Source organism: Petaurus breviceps, unplaced genomic scaffold, assembly GCF_028583685.1.
Source record: "Petaurus breviceps papuanus isolate PSGF00001 unplaced genomic scaffold, PetGlider_PUasm1.0 76, whole genome shotgun sequence".
Lineage (NCBI taxonomy): Eukaryota > Metazoa > Chordata > Mammalia > Diprotodontia > Petauridae > Petaurus > Petaurus breviceps.
In genome coordinates this window covers 27,028,789-27,046,963 of record NW_027186473.1, presented here as the reverse complement: position 1 = coordinate 27,046,963, position 18,175 = coordinate 27,028,789, and the positions used below count along the sequence as shown (strand labels likewise).

General features: G+C 39.8%; 1 long non-coding RNA gene across 1 annotated transcript in view; it reads right to left on the bottom strand.

Annotated features, from left to right (window-relative positions):
- Positions 1–18,175, bottom strand: part of LOC138175055 (uncharacterized) — a 121,423-nt gene that overhangs the window by 74,484 nt on the left and 28,764 nt on the right. The window contains exon 2 of the long non-coding RNA XR_011171861.1: positions 16,655–16,711. This is a non-coding gene — a long non-coding RNA (uncharacterized lncRNA). The remainder of the gene's footprint in view (positions 1–16,654; positions 16,712–18,175) is intronic.

Here is an 18,175-nt window from a genome sequence, read left to right as displayed (position 1 = left end):
ATTTCCCCTTATACCTAATTCCTATCCAGTACTCCAAATGTTCATTGAAATTCTACCCATCAGTCAAAGCCCAAAAAGCAGGATGACATGGTGTATAGGGAGCCAGCCATGGAGTGAGGAAGATTTGGGTTCAAATCCTTACTCCTTACAATACTGGCAGTCCTCTTGATGGTTTATAGGCTCTGCACACCCCCTTGAACTCCCTTTGAATCTTCCCACTGGATCTGGTGTTCGCCTGAGGCAATAAGCCTTCTATTATGGCTATGAATGAATCTCTGTTACCCTTAACCTAGCCTAACCCTCCATTGTCTGTTACCTCTGACTGTTTCCCACCCTTGGTCCCATCAAATCCCATTCTCTTGGTTCATGGAGTCTGACCCCAGTCCCATCAAAATCCTCCTTAGACTCCTCCTCAAGACCTTCCCTAGACTCTTCCTTCCAGACTACTAGACCACCCTTAGATCCTTCCCACAATCTTTCTGTAGATAAGATCCATCATTAATTTCCACAGATTTTGAGTTACAAATTTTCTCCCCTTTTGTCCCCTACCCACCATCCCCAAATAGCAGTCCCACAGGATATCCCTGTAATGTAATACCAAGCAAAGGCAACTTCCCAGGTTCAAAATACCAGCATAGGTGCTCTCTATTTTATTCAGTAACAAACCCAGAACAGAGAAGATCAAAACATGACATCATTCAAAATACAGCATTTACTAAGTGTGATTAAATCATCTCCAAGGCCTACCCCACCCCAGGACTTTCCAATCATTCAATCAATTACAAAGTCTCTGTTCCAAATACTTCTCCACCCCTAGGCTATACCTTAATTAAGTCCACCACAAAGCCCCTCTTCTCAAATGGAGATTAGTTTCCAAACATAAGTAAAATACATTCATTTGCTCAACCATAGAACACAAAAAGGTCAAAAGTTCCCCACCCCTGGATCACAATTGAATCTACCCCAGAGTTACATCAAGTTTAAACACAGCACTTAATACCCAAATGGAGGTCTTTTCTTCATCTTGACACGAGGCAAGTTCTCAGCAATCTTAGTTCCTGGAGAGACAAGGCTTAGCAAGGCCATAAGATACATTGCCAGTCCCTTCATGAATTTATCCTCTGTCTGTAGAACAGTCCTAGAACCCCTGAACACATTAGCAAAGCCCTCTCCCAGGATTTCTGTAAACATACAACAAGAAAATCCTTCTTCAGGGCTTCTAAACCAACAGAAAGGCTCCCAGACCCCTGCAACAACAGCACTGTCCTTCACCAGTGGACAGTATTCATTCTGTCTGCCGGACAGTCTCCAGACCCCTGCAACAACAGTACTGTCCCTCACCAGTGGACAGTATTCACTCTCTGTCTGCAGGACAGTCTCAGGGCTTCTTAACCAAATGCCAGGTTCCAGGACTTCTTCAACAAAAGGACTGTCTTTCACCAGTGGACAAATCTGGCAAAACAACATCAAAACAGACAGACAAAGTACCAGCAAAACAGCCATGTCTCCTCAGTCCTTGGCAGCTCAGGGGGCAGGTCTCAAAAGTCCAGGGCAATTCAAAGCGGCCACCAGCAATCTCTTAGTCTCTCTCCACGAGGTGCTGCTTCCAAAAAGAACTTCCGCCTCTCTCTTGTCTCTCCAAATCTACGTCACCAGCTCCTCCCAGTCAGGACTTTCTTTTCACATCAAAAAGTCCATCCCACAGGTGGGATTAACAAGCTCTGGGTTTTAATACAATCAATTTGAAAACCAAGCCCAATACAGGGGAATCTCCACATTCCATTACTATCACAATCCCCTCCTCCAATATGCTCTCTCCCATATTTTCTCCCATACCCCTTTCGACTTTTCCAGTAGGGCATGATGGATCTCTGTGCCCCAGTGTCTGTACATCTTATTTCCCAATTACATGTTAAATAGTATTAATAATAGTATATATATTTAAACATTTGATTTTAAAACTTTGAATTAAAGATTCATTCCCTTCCTCCCTTGTCACCCACCCTTACTGGGAAGATAAGCAGTTCAGTATAGCTACATGTGTAGCTAATGCAAAACAATAACATGATATATTGTAGAGGACTGACTATATTTCCCTCCCTCCTATCCCACCTCCCACTTGTTCTATTCTCTACTTTGATCCTGTCCCTTTTCAAAAGTGGATGCTTCCAACTTACCTCCCCCCCCAGCCTGCCCACCCTTCCGTCATCCCTACTCTGATTCCCCTCCCCCCTGCTCTCCTGTAGGGTGAGATACCCTATTTAGTGTGTATTTCATTCCCTCCTCAAGCCAAATTCAGTGAGAATAAGGTTGACCCATTCCCTTTTGCCTTCCTATTCTTCCCCTTCATTGAAACCATTTTCCCTTGCCTCTTCTTTATGAGATAGTTTACCCCATTCGGTCTCTCCCCATCTCCTCTCATTATATTCCTCTCACCCCTTAATTTTACCTTTTAAGTATCATCCCTTCCTGTTAAATTGGTCCTGTACCCTCTATCTATGTATACCTGTAAACATATATACACACGTTTACATATGTATTCATATGCCCATATACCCTCATATATAGACATATATATACATATATATGTATATATATATATATATATATTCCCTTCAACTATTTTCATAAAGACAAAAGTTCATCAGTTACAATTATTGTTTTTCCATGTAGGAATGTTAATAGTTCAACTTTGATGAGTTCCTTATGATTTCTTTTCCCTGTTTACCTTCTCATGCTTCTCTTGCTTCTTGTATCTGAATGCGAAATTTTCTATTCAACTCTAGTTTTTTCATGAAGAATGCTTGAAAGTCCTCTATTCCACTGAATGACCATATTTTCCCCTGAAACATGATACTCAGTTTTGCTGGGTAGGTGATTCTTGGTTTTAATCCCAGATCCTTTGCCCTCTGGAATACCATATTCCAAGCCCTTCGATCCCTCAGTGTAGAAGCTGCAAGATCCTGGGTTATCCTGATTGTGTTTCCACAATATTCAAATTGTTTCTTCCTGGCTGCTTGTAATATTCTCTCCTTAATCTGGGAATTCTGGAACCTGGCTATAATATTCCTAGGAGTTTTCTTTTTGGGATCTTTTTCAGGAGGTGATCGGTGGATTCTTTCAACCTCTATTTTGCCCTCTGGTTCTAAAACATCAGGGCAGTTTTCTTTGAGAACTTCCTGGAGAATGATTTCTAGGTTCTTACTTTGATCATGGCTTTCAGGTAGTCCAATAATTTTTAAATTCTCTCTCTTGGATCTATTTTCCAGGTCAGTGGTTTTTCCCATGAGATATTTCACATTGCCTTCTATTCTTTCATTTGTTTGGATCTGTTTAACAGCATCTTGATTTCTCATAAAGTCATTAGCTTCCATTTGCTCCAATCTAATTCTGAAACAATGATTCTACTGAGGGAGCTTTTGAGATTCTTTTTCCATCTGGCAAATTTGACTTTTTAAGATATTCTTCTCCTCATTGCCTTTTTGAGCCTCTTTTGCCAAGTGAGTTAGTCTAATTTTTAAGGTGTTATTTTCCTCAGTCAGGCTGTTGACTCTCATTTCATAATTTTCTTGCATTTCTCATTTCACTTCCCAATTTTTCCTTCAATTTTTTTTGTCTGCTTCTTAAGGTTCTCTATGGCCTGTCACCAGCTCGTATTTTCCTTTGAAGCTTTTGGTGCAGGAATTCTGACTTCACTGTCTTCCTCCTGTTCCATGCTTTGCTCTTTTTGTCCCCAAAATAGGAGTCTAATGTTGGAATCTTCTGTCTGCTTTGTTTCCTTTGCTTGGTCATGACACCCCTCAGTCACTTGACCCTTGAGCTTTTTGCCACAATAGGACTCGGCCACCAGACAGGGGAGCTTTCATCCCAAATGCTGGGGTTTTCTCAGCTGCTGGAGGTATTAGATGGGTGCCCTCTCTGAGGCCTCCACTGGCTCTTGCAAGCTGGACACACCCCAGGACCTCCACCCTAGATTGCAATCCAGATCCAAGCAGGTTAAAGCAAGAGAGATTACCTCTCAGACTGGTTGCTTGGTCCCCCTACACTCTGCAGGCCAAGAGCGGAAGCTGCCATGTGGGGCTGGCTGGCTGTGCTGGCTGTCTCAGTGGCTTCTCACCCCGGGGCAAAAGCTATACACTCCCACTTACTGGGTCCCAAAGTCCAGACTGCACTGACCTCTCACTTTGTCCTTCGCATCTATGTGTTGATAAATCTGGAAACGGCCACAGCTGCTGCTGATCTGGAGTCCCTTTGGCCAGCTGCTGGTCAGGCCTGCCTTGGGGCTAAAGCCTCGGGGTGGGGCTGGGCTCAGCTCCCAGAGCACTGAGCTGGCCGATTCCTGCCAGCCTTTGGGGCTGTCCTCAGCAGGAGGTTAGCTTCTCTGTGTCATTTTGTGGGTTCTGCAGCTCCAAAGTTTGTTCAGAGTACCCTTTTTACATTGATTGGGAAAGGTGGAAACCAGAGCCGCTCAGAGGTCGTGCTTCTACTTAGCCATCTTGACTCCACCCTATTGTAACTCTTTCTGTGGTAGCTAAGAATTGGAAATCAAAGGGATGCCCTTCACTTGGGGAATGGTTGAACAAGCTGTGGTATATGATTGTAATGGAATATTATTGGGATATGAAAAATGACAAGCAGGATGACTTCAGAAAAACCTGGAAAGACTGACATGGACTGATGCACAGAACCAGGAGAATATTGTACACAGTAGCAGCAATATTGTTCACTGAAAAACTGTAAATGATTTAGCTATTCTCAGCAATACAAAGATCCAAACAACTTCAAAGGACTAATGATGAGGCATACTATCTTCCTCCAGAGGGGGAAAAAACTGATATTGATGGAAGACAGCCGGAAGCATGTTATTTTTCACTTTCTTTTTTCTCTTTTACTCCAATCTTCTTGTACAAAATTACTAATATGGAAATGTTTTACATAACTGTACATGTATATATGTATATCTGATTGTTTACCATCAGGGATAGATATAATTTGGAATTCAAAACTTTAAAGAAAACTGTTAAAGAAAAGAAACTCATGGGAGAAATTAATGACAAAAACTAGCAAATTTCAACTATCCATGTTCTCTTTCTTTGTTCCACTAAAATTGATCTTATTCATCTTTCACACATACTATTAGAATTAGATATAAACTTTAGCTGTACCTCTTATTTCTACTCTCTCTGCTTCTTTGCTAGAGACTAGAAATAAAAATTAGAGAGATTGGAGAGGCAAAACACTCTTGCTAAGATAGGAGTCATGATCACTGGGTGCTTTCACTAGCAGTTAGAACTTTACCAGTTCCTTCATAAGGTTACATTCCACATTCCTTGCCATATGAACCCTATTAACAGCTACTCTTTTCCTCACAGTGTGACCCTTACAACTTAAAGACAACTTAATGTGCTAACAACAGAACCATTGGTATAGCTCCTGATTCCCTCTGCCTACTTTTTTGGATTCATTAATTCTTTAACCTTGGCTACTTCTGAAAAACTGGTTCAGTTTGTCTGGTTACACAAAGCATGATGGTATTAAGGTTGTAGGTTTGATTCCTGTGTTCCATAAAGCTTCTGCCATTCTCAGACTTCATACTCAACTTTAAACCCAGCCAGACAAGGAGTTGTCTGGGAAATACAAGGAAGATGAGTCAAGTGAGCCTTGGTGAATCAGAAAAATTCATCATTACTTGTTGTAGGGTTGGAGGATTGGGCAGTATTGGAGCAGAAAAACCTGGACTGTACTGATGGTAGGTTGTCTTTTTATTTGAAATACAGTACCATTAGGTCTTTTAATAGTTCCAAATGGGTTCAAACTCCCTCCAAATGCCTCTTGATTTCTATGATATCTAAGTTGGTGACAACATGGAATACTAATATTATACAAGTCTATCCATGCCATACACTTAGACAACTGGAGGAATTATTGATAGCTTCAATGACTTTAATATTTTTATTATAAAAATGAGCTTTTGATGACTATCATACCAGATGGCAGGAATTATTATGTAGACAGAGCCAAAACTAAAATAGAGTTGCAATAGCTTATATTAGATTTTTTTAAGTCCCTGATAAATATGCAAAAAATGTTAGAAGATGTAAGCTATATCTTTAAAAAATTTGTATTACTATTTTTTTACATGGCCTATATTTCCCAATCCTTAAAAACTACAAATAAAGGGAGAAAATTTAGCAAGATTTACCAATGCATCATATGTAATGATCCACATCCATAGTCCCTCACCTGTATAAAGAAGGGCAGGAGGTACACTCTCATTTCTTTCAAGAGACAACCTTGGTCATTATAATTTCAAAGATTTTGGTTTTGATTGTTTTGGGTTTTTTTTTTTCCAAATACATTGTGTATATTGTTTTCTTGGTTGTATTTGCCTCATTCTGCATCAGTTCATATACATTTTTCCATGTTTATCATATTCATCATTTTTACAACATAATAATATTTTATTACATTCATGAACCACAACTTTCTTAGTAACCTATATTTATTTATCTTATTCAAATGTTCTTCCATTCATTAAAATTTACTATTTCCTATGTTCTGTTTAATGATGTTGCAAACTTCTGTTGGTGGCTGCTTCTGAGCCTAGCACATCAACTTAATCTGCTCTGAGAATCTAGCTTTATTAACCCTTTTTGATCACTTTCTTTTTCTCTTCAGAATGATATGTTTCTTATAGTTACATTTTAGAGAAATTTCTACAAAGAGGTCATTATTGTGATCATTAAAGTATGGAAATTTTTGTAATACACTGCAGAGAATTTTTAAAAATCAGTCTATAGTCATAAAATGTTTTTGCTGAAACAGATCTTAGCTATCTAATTGTAATGCCAAGCAAAGGCAACTTCCCAGAGGTTCAAAATACCAGCATAGGTGCTCTCCATTTTTTTTATTCAGTGAAAACTTAAGAACAAAGAAAATCAAAATATAGCATCATTCAAAATACAGCATTTGCCAAGTATAATTTAATAATCTCCAAGTACTACCCCACTCCTGGACATTATAATTCATTTAGTCAATCCCAAAGACCCTCTTCTAAGTACTACTCCACCCCTAGGCAGGACATTCATTTAGTCAACCACAAAGCCTCTCTTCTCAAATGGAGATTAGTTTCCAATCATGAGTAAAGTACATTCATTTGTTCAATCACAGAGCACAAAAAGGTCAAAAGTTCCCCACCCTTGGATTACAACTGAATAGGCCATCTACCCCAGAGTTACAACAAGCTTAAGCACAGCATTTAATACCCAAAGAGAGGTCTTTTCTTCATCTTGACCCAAGGCAAGTTCTCAGCAATCTTTGTTCCTGAGGAGACAAAGCTTAGCAAGGCCACAAGATACATTGCCAGTGTCTTCATTAATTCACTCTCTGTCTGCAGAACAGTCTCAGGAGCTCTGAACCAACAGCAAGGTTCTGAGACCTCTGCAACAATAGGACTGTCTTTCACCAGTGGACAAATCTGGCAAAACAACATCAAAACAGACAAAGTACCAGCATAACAGCCATGTCTCCTCAGGCCTTGGCAGCTCTGGGTGGCAGCTCTCAAAAGTCCTGGGCAATTCAAACTGGCCCTCAGCAATCCTCTCCATCTCTCTCTGTCTCCAAGATTCTGCTTCCAAAAAGTTCTTCTGCCTCTCTCTTTTCTTGTGTCTCTCTAAATTTACATCACCAGCTCCTCCCAGTTCAGCACTCTCTTTTCATGTCAGCAAGTCCATCCCACAAGTGGGATTCACAAGCTCTGGGTTTTAACATAATCAAACCAAAAACCAAGCCAATACAAGGGGATCTTTAAATTCCATTACTATTACACTAATCCAGAGGTTGTTAACCTGGAGTCCACACAATTCAAAGAGTACATGGATAAATTTCTGATTTCTCCATGAACTTGGATAGGAAGAAAATTACACTTTTATTTTCCCTAACGTGTCTATATTTCTATCTATGTATTTTATTTCATTCACTTTAAAGCATTATTCTGTGAAAGACTTTATAGTCTTCAAATACTGCCAAAAGAGTCCTTGACACACAAAAAATTAAGAACTCAATCAAATCCAATTCCCTTATTATGTATATGAGAAACCTGAGAGCCACTGCAAGAACCTTGTTAATTTTTCCAGGTTCAATGAAGTTGTTTGGAATCATCAATCTACAAATCAGAGCTTGAACCTAATCAGTACAGCACTCTCCTTTTATAGACTATTCCAGAGTCACAAATCAAATAACAAAAGGATTTACAGGAAAGAATAAATAACAAAAGAGGGAAAAAATGTAATAGAGCTCTACTCAGGTACACAAAATAAGGGCAATCTCCTGAAGTGGGAAATGGGGCAAACCTCCCAGGGAAACCTTAGTGAATACGGAAATGATACCTCAGGGTATGAGCAGATGGGACAAGGAAATACCTTATTCTTTCAGCATGTTCTCAATTGTTAAGATAGAGATCTATTGCAATCCGGTGGGGCTGGATGCACTTTGGCTCTGACTCTGAACTACCAACTTCCTCAACATAGAGTCAATCTTCTGGATTCCCAGCCTCCAAATTTTTTGAAGTCTAGATACATAAAGGGCAGGCTATAGTGCATCTCCTGCTTAATAAGCATGCTCCCAGTGTCAGACTATCTCTTTTTCACAAGAAAATTCAGGAAAACCCAGGACTTTTCATGTGCCACATTTTCTGCTCCTTTCCATCCTCTTCTCTAAGTTTATGCTATTGATACAATCCCAATATCTAGGTATAATGCCCAAAAGGATTATCATATTCTAGAATTTCCCTAACTGAATAGCACTTCCTTGTCTTGGTGACTATGGGTACTTGAAAGGAGTCCAGGGCAGTAAAGGCAACTTGACATCATACTCTTAAAATTCTTCTAGTGTTGAAAAATTTACAATCCCTGAAAACCAGAACAAGAGCACAGTTATAGCTACATGATGAAATCATAAACATAAATTAATTTTCACAGATAATTATATCTGATACATAGGCTGTACACAGATATATAGTATATAATATCAACATTAGAGTTACAAGCAGTAAATAAAATACAGCACTCATTGATGAGGTATGGGCTCTGGGAGGTCCCTTTTCCTCTCCTTTGGTCCTTGAGGTACACGCTCTTGAACTCTGATTAAATAATCTCATTTGATGGGACATTTACAGAGGCAATAAGGCTTACATTGTGGCTGAGCCCAAGCCTCTGTTACTAGACTTCCCACCCTCTGTTACTAGACTTGCCACCCTTGAGCCTATCAAGGTGTAGATCCACCCTTGAACTGGCCTAGCCCACCATTGTTTGTGATCTCCAGGTGGCCTCTAGAAACTTTCCACCCTTAATTACTCATTGACCTCATTAACTCCTCCTGAAGACCCTCCCCAAACTCCTCCCCTAGACCACCCCTAGATTCCTCCCACCACCTTCTGTATATAAGACACCATCCTGTCTTCATGTTTGTGAGAGCTCCATGGAATAGTGAGAGCTCCATAGAATGACCTAACACAGACTTCTGTGTCTAATACAAGTGAACTTTTAATAAATTTTACTTATCTTTGGCTGAGAAGGCTTGAATCGAATTCATTTGGCAGGAGCCAGAGTGTTGGTATTTTGGGGTCTCCAGAGCAAACCTAACCCTCTTTATAGGTAACCTCTTCACTCATGCGTAATACACAATACATCACATCATGCATCAGGGTGGCACAGTGGACCAAATACTGAGGTTGTATGCAGTATGACCTTGAACACTTAACCTCTCCAGGGGTCAGATTTCTCATCTGTAAAATGAAGAGGTTTGACTAAATGCCCTATAAGGTCCCTTCTAGCACTATATCTATGAGCTTATGATCCTAATACATAGAATTATATGTAAAATAAAAGCAACATAAGGGAAGGAACAATTTTCACTTTTGTTTTTGTATATCTCTTGTGCCTAGGGTAGTAGCAGGCACAAAGTAATAGTTAAAAATGCTTATTGAATTCTATGTTAAATTCATGTACAAGACACATATTATACACAGTAGTAAGTCCCTTCCAGGCAAGATGTGTGACTTCTACTACCTCTGGAGCTTCATATTTTATCCTGGTCTCTGGGTAACTTACTAAATCAGTGACACATGGCACTTCTAGCACTTTTCTGGTAACCCTTTGTCAGTTCTGTTCCCTTAGTAGTCTCAGTCACACTGGCCTTCAGTCTCAATCCTGATGATGAGGTACAGACTCTGGGAACCCACTTAAATTCTGATTGAATCTTCCCATTTGATGAGGCATTTGCCTGAGGCCATAGGCCTTTTATTGTGGGTCTGCCCAAATCTCTATCCCTCCTTGTCCAGCAACTTCCCACCCTTGATCCTCCCAAAATATCTATGCCCAAATCCTTTACACTCTTGAACTGGCCTAGCCCACCATTGTCTGTCATCTCCAAGTAGCCTTCAGCCACTTCCCACCCTTAATCACTCATTTACTGGAGTCTGACCTCATTGACTCCTCCTGAAGACCCTCCCCAAACTCCCCTACACTGAGTCCCTAAATCCTTGAAGGTGATGATAGCTTTCTCTAGCCCTATTTATTTAGTTCCTCTAACAATATTAGTTGGGAGAGGGGTAGTTTCTGGATTCAGTCCTCCTATGTGAAGCAGAATTGCTCCTTTGGCATAAGCAAACTTGGTTAGCTTCCCTGTTCCTCAGAGTGATAGGAACATTCAGTAACCTCTTCCTTTGAATCTTGATCTGAATTCTTTCCATATCAACCATAGTCTGGGGCCAATTGTCCATTGCAACTAGTAGTTAGTCTTCCTTGGAATCCCCAACCCACTGTCATCTTAGAGAAGCAGCATGATATAGTGGATAGGGATTGGAGCTGAAGCCAGGAAGACTTTGCTTCATTTCATGCATCAGATACTTGCTACCTGTGTCACCCTATCTAAATCATTTAACCTCTCCAGGACTTGGTTTCTTCATCTGCAAAATAAGAGACTTGGGCTCAGTGGTTTCATCTCTAAACACATGACACTATGAATCCAACTAACTCAGTTATGGAGTATAATGTATCATATTTTCACGGTCTCAACTATTCTCAGGGCGACTTCATAGACTGACAGATTACCCAGTCTTTTTAACTACTTGGTAGAGTTTGCTCTCCAGTAATTCACTATCTCCCATTTTCCTTTGACACTATAATTGCATAGTAGACACTATCCCCTGGATGAAACTCCAGACAGTAAACATGAGCATTGTAACACAGCTCACCGAACTAAGATAAACAAGAAGATAGCATAAGTAGTAGAACTTTATCTGCTCTCAAACAAAAGAAATGTTTGTGAGACTCCATATCTTTTTCATCTCCTGAGACTACAAAGATCAACAAATAGATGTGATTCTCACCTAAACTTCACAGATGGGGTCAAAAATTTATGAAATTTATTATTCTTTGTGTCCTTTTATAGAACGGCTATGTGCTGAATCTACTGAGCCTTCAGCAGAAATATAATTAAAACATTCTGCCTATGTGAGTGTTTTTTGAGGAAGATGAGCTATAGTTCCAGGCACTTTGATTCCTTCCAAGGTCTAACCATCCAAAATCTTGATCTTGATTAGAATGAATTACAAAATCAGAAATAGAAAGCATCTTGAACTCTTGACATAATGTGCTAATCCACATTTATCTTGTTCAAGGTTCAATAGTTCACATGCATGAATGATGAGATACAGGCTCTGGGAACCCCCTTGAACTCTGATTGAATTTTCCCATTTGATGAGGCATTTGCCTAAGGCCATAAGCCTTTCATTATGTCTCTGCCCAAACTTTTGTTACTAGCTTGGCCCTCCATTATCCAGCTAGCCCCCACCCTTGATCCTCCCAAAATACCTATCTCCAAATCTGTTCCACCCTTGAACTGGCCTAGCCCACCATTGTCTGTAGCCTCCAGCAACTTCCCACCCTTAATCACTCATTACTAGAGTCTGACCTCATTGAAGACCCTCCCCAAACTCCTCCTCTAGAGCACCCCTAGATTCCTCCCACAACCTTTCTGTTTATAACACCCCATCTTGTCTCCATGTGCTGTGAGAGCCCCATAGAATTTTCCAATTCAAGCTTTACAGATCCTGAAGCTCCTTAAGAATCTACCCAATATGGCAAACATTTAATAAACTTTGCTTTTCTTTGGCTGAGGGAAAATGAGTCAAATTCATTCAGCAGGACCTGGTGTGTTGGTATTTTGGGATCTCGAGCACCCCTAGCCTAAACCTCATCATTTTATGATGACCCTCTTCATTTCCTCTTCATGCTGATTATCCCACTTCTGTACCTGAAATATAGAAGTATAGGAAATATGGGACTTCAAGATGATACCATTGTTTCAAGGGGTTCCTGAGGTCCTCCATCTCAGTGGAATTTTCTGAGATCATGCTCCATCCAGTAGGAATATATTAGCTCTCATACTAAGATTCTTACTTACCTGTGTTTCCCGATAATAAGACCTATCCCGAAAATAAGCCCTCCCCTTACTGTGTAAGATTCCTCTAAAATAAGCTCTCCCCCCAAAATAAGCCCTATTGAGATTGCTACTGTAGTGAAGGTGATCCCCTGCGCTATACGCTACATTATGGTACCCTCTGTATGCACTGCCCCCCCTCTCCCGGTGAAACGCACGCCGCGCTCCGAGCTGCATCCAATCAGAGCTGCAGCAGTGAGCGCGTCATCCTGTTCTTTATTGAATTCATTATTGAATAAAGGTACATTTTTTGTTCACATTTACCTGTTTATTAAAATTGCTGTCAATGTTCATTAAAATAAGCCCTCCCCTGAAAATAAGCCCTCTGGTGTTTTTCTGTCCAAAAAAATAATAAGACAGTGTCTTATTATCGGGGAAACACGGTAGACAAAAGTTTCATGCTTCAGTCACAGATTTTTCCTTGGACTTGAGGGTTCAATTTTTCTTTGATGTCTTTTAACACTATTCTCTACTTTCCTGTAATCTCCTCCATAGGAGCCATGATGATGATGATGATGGACCATTAGGGAGTTCAGATACTGAGCTCTGGATTACTGCTTTCAGTACCATACTAGTGCTCTGAACAGGATGGAATTGGTCCTAATCAGAACCAAAACTGCTCAAATGTCTTCTAGCTCTGAACAAACCAGAGTCATAGGGATCTACCTTTTTGATATGCAATATGTAATGTGTCTGGTTCCTTGTAACATGTCACCTTAAGCCTACCTCACAAATGTAAAACATCTTAATGTATAAGGATTGTAGAAAATCCCTGAGTGAATGTTGATCTATTACATCTGTATAACATGTTTGAGTTTGGGGACTGCCTCAGAAGCATGTAGAGTTATCATGTTACTGGGCTATGGCTAGTCTTGATGACACTTTTGTTTCCTTGACTCTCTGAATACTCTTTACATTCCTGAGCCTCCCTGGTTAGGCTTACAATTCCAAAATAATTATAAACATATAAATACGTACCTCTCAGCCTCTTCTAAGTTATTAAAAATAATAAGTTGGACCATTCTGATGGGGTTTAGGCTATGGGAACCCCCTTGAAACTTCCCACTTGATGAGGCATTTGGCTGAGACCATAAGCCTTTCATTTTCTAGGCCCAAATCTGTTACTCTTAATTTAGCCTAGCCCTCCATTGTCCAGCTATTTCCCACCTATCCTATCAAAATATCTATACCCAAATCTGTTCCCCTTAAACTAGCCTAGCCTTCCATTATCTGTCATCTCCAGGTAGCCTTCTGCTATTTCCCACCCTTTAATCCCATTCCTGGAGACTGACCTCAGATCCTCAAGATCCTCCTTAGCTTCCTCTTCAAGATTCTCCCCAAACCCCTCTTCTATACCACCCCCTAGATCCCTCCCACAGTCTTTCTGTATATAAGATCAATCTTGCCTCCATGAAGGTGCTAAGATTCAATCTAGTGCAGATTCATACTGTGTCAGATTGTTCTGGCCCACTTTTCAACACGTGTCACAAATACTTAGACTCCTTAAGAGTCTGCCCATTATGGCAAATCTTTAATAAGCTTTCTTTTACTTTGGCTGAGAGAAGGCTTGAGTTGAATTCATTCAGCAGAACCCAGTGTTTTGGTATTTTGGGGTCTTGAGCAACCCAAACCTCAACAATTCCATGCACAGTATGGCAAATAATTTTGAGAGACAGAGTTTGGGGGCAAAATTATGGTCAATTTTATCAATCACAGCCAGCATATGATTGATGAAAAAAGACTTCTTATCCTCTCATCCCATCAAAGAGACAACATAGTTACTTTTTTAGGTTTATATGCCTTTGGACAAGAAGTGTTCTGTCAGACAGCAATCAACTATAATTGGTAAATAGTCTAATGAGAGATGGACTTTGCAAAGAGAAGTGAGCTTACTCCAAAGGGGGACTGAAAGAAACATCATGTCACTCTAGGACAGAAAGATTATCCCTATTGCAGACCACTCCCAGCCTTGGGCAATCTAGAAAAAAGTATCTGTCTACATGCCTGATTGAATGGTATTTGCCTTAGACTAGAGATTCCATGTAAAGTTGGGTGGGGTTAGGCAGAGAAGAAAGTTAACTCGACCTTCAAAGACTAAGGTCTTGAAATGAGAAAAAAGTGGGAACTCCGAATCTCCCAAAATTATTAGTTATTAATAATCATCTCTCAATAGCCTGCCCTCTACTAACATTGGAGCTTACTGTGGGCATGAAGATATTCAACACAGGCTTGCAAAAAACATCCAAGAAAATTATGTTTCAGGATTTTTCCAACACCTTCAAAGAACTTGATGGGGTACAGGCTCTAGAAACCCCCTTAAATTTTCCTTGAATCTTCCCACTTTATCTGGCGTTTGTCTGAGGAATCCCAGTAATCCTCTCAACTGTTCTTTCATTGTCTATACCTGTCTCCACTCTACACCTCCACTCCTAGATCTTATCTAGACCTCAGTCTCCCTTGGCCATGTGGTCCAGGTCCCTGATGTTAACTCAGAGTCACCCCAGCCTAATGGCCATTCCCATCAAGATTCTCTGTAGGCCCCTATGCAAGTCACCCCAGTTTACTTGGCCACTCCTCGATCCCTCCCACAGTCTTTCTGTATATAAGATCCATCTTGTATCCATGAAAGGGCTCAGATTCAATCTGACCTGCTTGAATTAGTGATATAAATACTTAGATGCCTGGCCAATATTAGGAATCTTTAATAAAACTTGTTCTTTGACTAAAAGAAAGCTTAGGTTGAATTCATTTGGGCAGGACTGGCATGTCACTATTTTGTGGTCCCAGTATGTCTAAACCTCAACAGAACCCACTTGGTTGTATTATTTCCTTCAATAAAACATTTTGATACTTAAGTTTTTATATGGTCTGTCTTCCATATTTTCTAGTGTGGCTCCTCACTTATGACAGAATCATGCATCTAGAAAATATTTGTTTCCAAATAGTGGGGAAATGGACAGGGGAGCCTGATTATCTGTATCTTGTTTCCTTTAAAAAGTCCTTTAAAACATAACACCCATCATTTCCCTGGGGGAAACTCAATCTCAGTCTGATTATCCAAATATGAATAATTCTTATTCAAAGAGACATGGATCCTACATTGCTTGTAGAAGACTATGCTGCATGTTTTGGTACCTACCTGTCACCAAACTCTCACTTGTGGCTCCAAGATGTTATAGCATGTGTAATGGCCACACCATCCAGTAAAATGTCCCAGCAGACATGCTAAACCAGGTTGAGGGTAGCTGACAAGCTTTAAAACCCATTGGTGAGTTAGTGAGATGCCTACTCCAAGTATATGAAGACTTCTCCCCAGTGGAATGGGTGGATGAGAACAATTTGTTCCAATGGCCTGAAAGTGGTTGAAGCAAGTGCCATGGAGCTATTAGAGCTTGGTCAGATATCAAAGACACAAAGGGCATCCAACTACATCCCAAGCAGCCATCAGTCATCCTGACTTTGTCTTGTCACTGGACTTACATGACTCTGGAAGAAAGAGTGAGGCTGACAATTTGCTCAACTCCACCTTGCTGAAATCCAAATGTAAGTCAAGACCTCACTTTTTTATGCTGTCATTGGTCTTCTTAAAAAACAAAGGATGAACAACAACAACAAGATAACTATCAGTTTGGTTCAGAAATCTTCACCATATATGGGGTTCCATGAATCCACTGGAAAGGACTCAGGAAAGGTTGTTGAGACTAAGGTTATGATCTTGGATCCCAAAGTGGTCCTCATCACTATCATCAATACAAGGCTCTGGGCAAGTCACTTGACTTCTCTCAGTCTCAGTTTCTGTAACTGAAAGATGGGGATAATAATAATACATATCTCAGAAAGTTGTAAGGATCAACAAAATAATAATGTAAGGCCTTTTGCAAACCTTAAAGCACTATATAAATGTTAGCTATGGAGATAAAAATTATGAGTATGATGATGTTAGGCCAATGGAATTTGGTCTCTACAAACCCAATTCCCACCTAAGGCATTTGCCAGCTATAATTTAATTGACCACAGTTGCTCTCTAAATGAATAGGTTACAATCTCTGTTAGCAAAAGGTGATACCACACAGACAGAATCACAAATCCTTGATATATTTACTATTGCAAACATTTCAAGCAATATAGTTTATTGCTATGATAAGATACATACCTTTAGATATCAATATAGTTTATATGTCCTTCTCTTCTCCCAAAAATCCATGGATCCCTGAAATGTTAGAGCAGGTAGGCTTTAATTAATCTGACAGAATAAATAATCTTAACTAATCTATAAACATCCCAGGTAGGTCACCACAAAATGGTTTCCTGAAATTACACTCAGAATTCTGGATCTGGAGTTCCTTATTGTTTTTCTGAGATTCAGTGTGGACTTTTTTTGAGTAATTAGTCTTATAAATATTGGCCTAAGACTCACTAGAGCAACACCTTCTATTTATAGGCCATACAAGCTCCACAAATACAAAAGACAAAATGCATTTAAGACATAAAAGCAGTATAAATAACATGGCATAATTAATAATCAAATAAAATTATCTTTGACCCCCATGTATATAAATGGTATGTTGACTTGCAGGTGGGGGATGGGAAAGAAACCTCTCTGAGAAAATCTCTCGATGAGTAAGAAGCAAGGAAGCTTCCAAATCACTCAAGAGTGATAACTAGTTAAGAAGTCTAATTAAGAAAATAGTAAAGGGGTGGCCAGGTGGCTCATCGAGTAAGAGCACTGACTCCAGTGTCAGGATGACCTGGGGATCAAATCTGGGCTCAGATACTTAGCACCCACCCAGAAATAACTGTCTGTGTAACCTTGAGCAAGTTACTTTAAATTTTTTTAAAAACCTGATTTTAAAAAACCCCATTGCTTTAAAAAAAAAGAAAATAGTGAAAAAAATGATGAACAAGGAAAGAGGTTGTAATAATGGGGATGGAAGAAAGAATATCCTTTAGCACATTCATCATATTAACACTATTGCTTTGGGGGCAGCTAGGTGGCACAATGAATAGAACACCGGCCCTGGAGTCAGGAGGACTTGAGTTCAAATTTGGCCTCAGACACTTAACACAAAAACTAGCCATGTGATCTTAGGCAAGTCACTTAACCCCAATTGCCCTACCTTCCCCCCTCCCAAAAAAAAAAAGACTATTGATTAAAAAAAATTATTACTTTTGGTTTGCAACATTCAGTTCCACAAGCTTTTGAGTTCCAAATTTTCTCCCCCTCCCTCTTTTTCCCCTTCTCCCCTCTATGGTGGCATGCAATGCGATATAGGTTCTACAAATACCTTCACATTAAACATTAGTCAAGTTGTAAAGAAAGATTGTAACCAATGGAATGAACAACTAGAAAGAAGAAACAAAACAAAAAAGAAAGAGAGCAAGTAGTTTGCTTCAATTGGCACTCAGCTTCTATAATTCTTTCTCTAGATGTGGATAGCTCTTTCCATCACGAGTCTTTTGGGGTTGTCTTATAGCCTTGCATTGCTGAGAGGAACCCAATCTACTAAAGTTAGTCATCACAGATATGATGTGTCTGTAATTGTGTACAATGTTCTCCTAAAAGTATTTGATACTCGAATTAAATATAATAGAGTCTAGACATGAGGTATATGTCACAGATGTACATAAGATGTTTATGCAGGACATATTCCCTGACATTGGCAGTTGAAGTAAA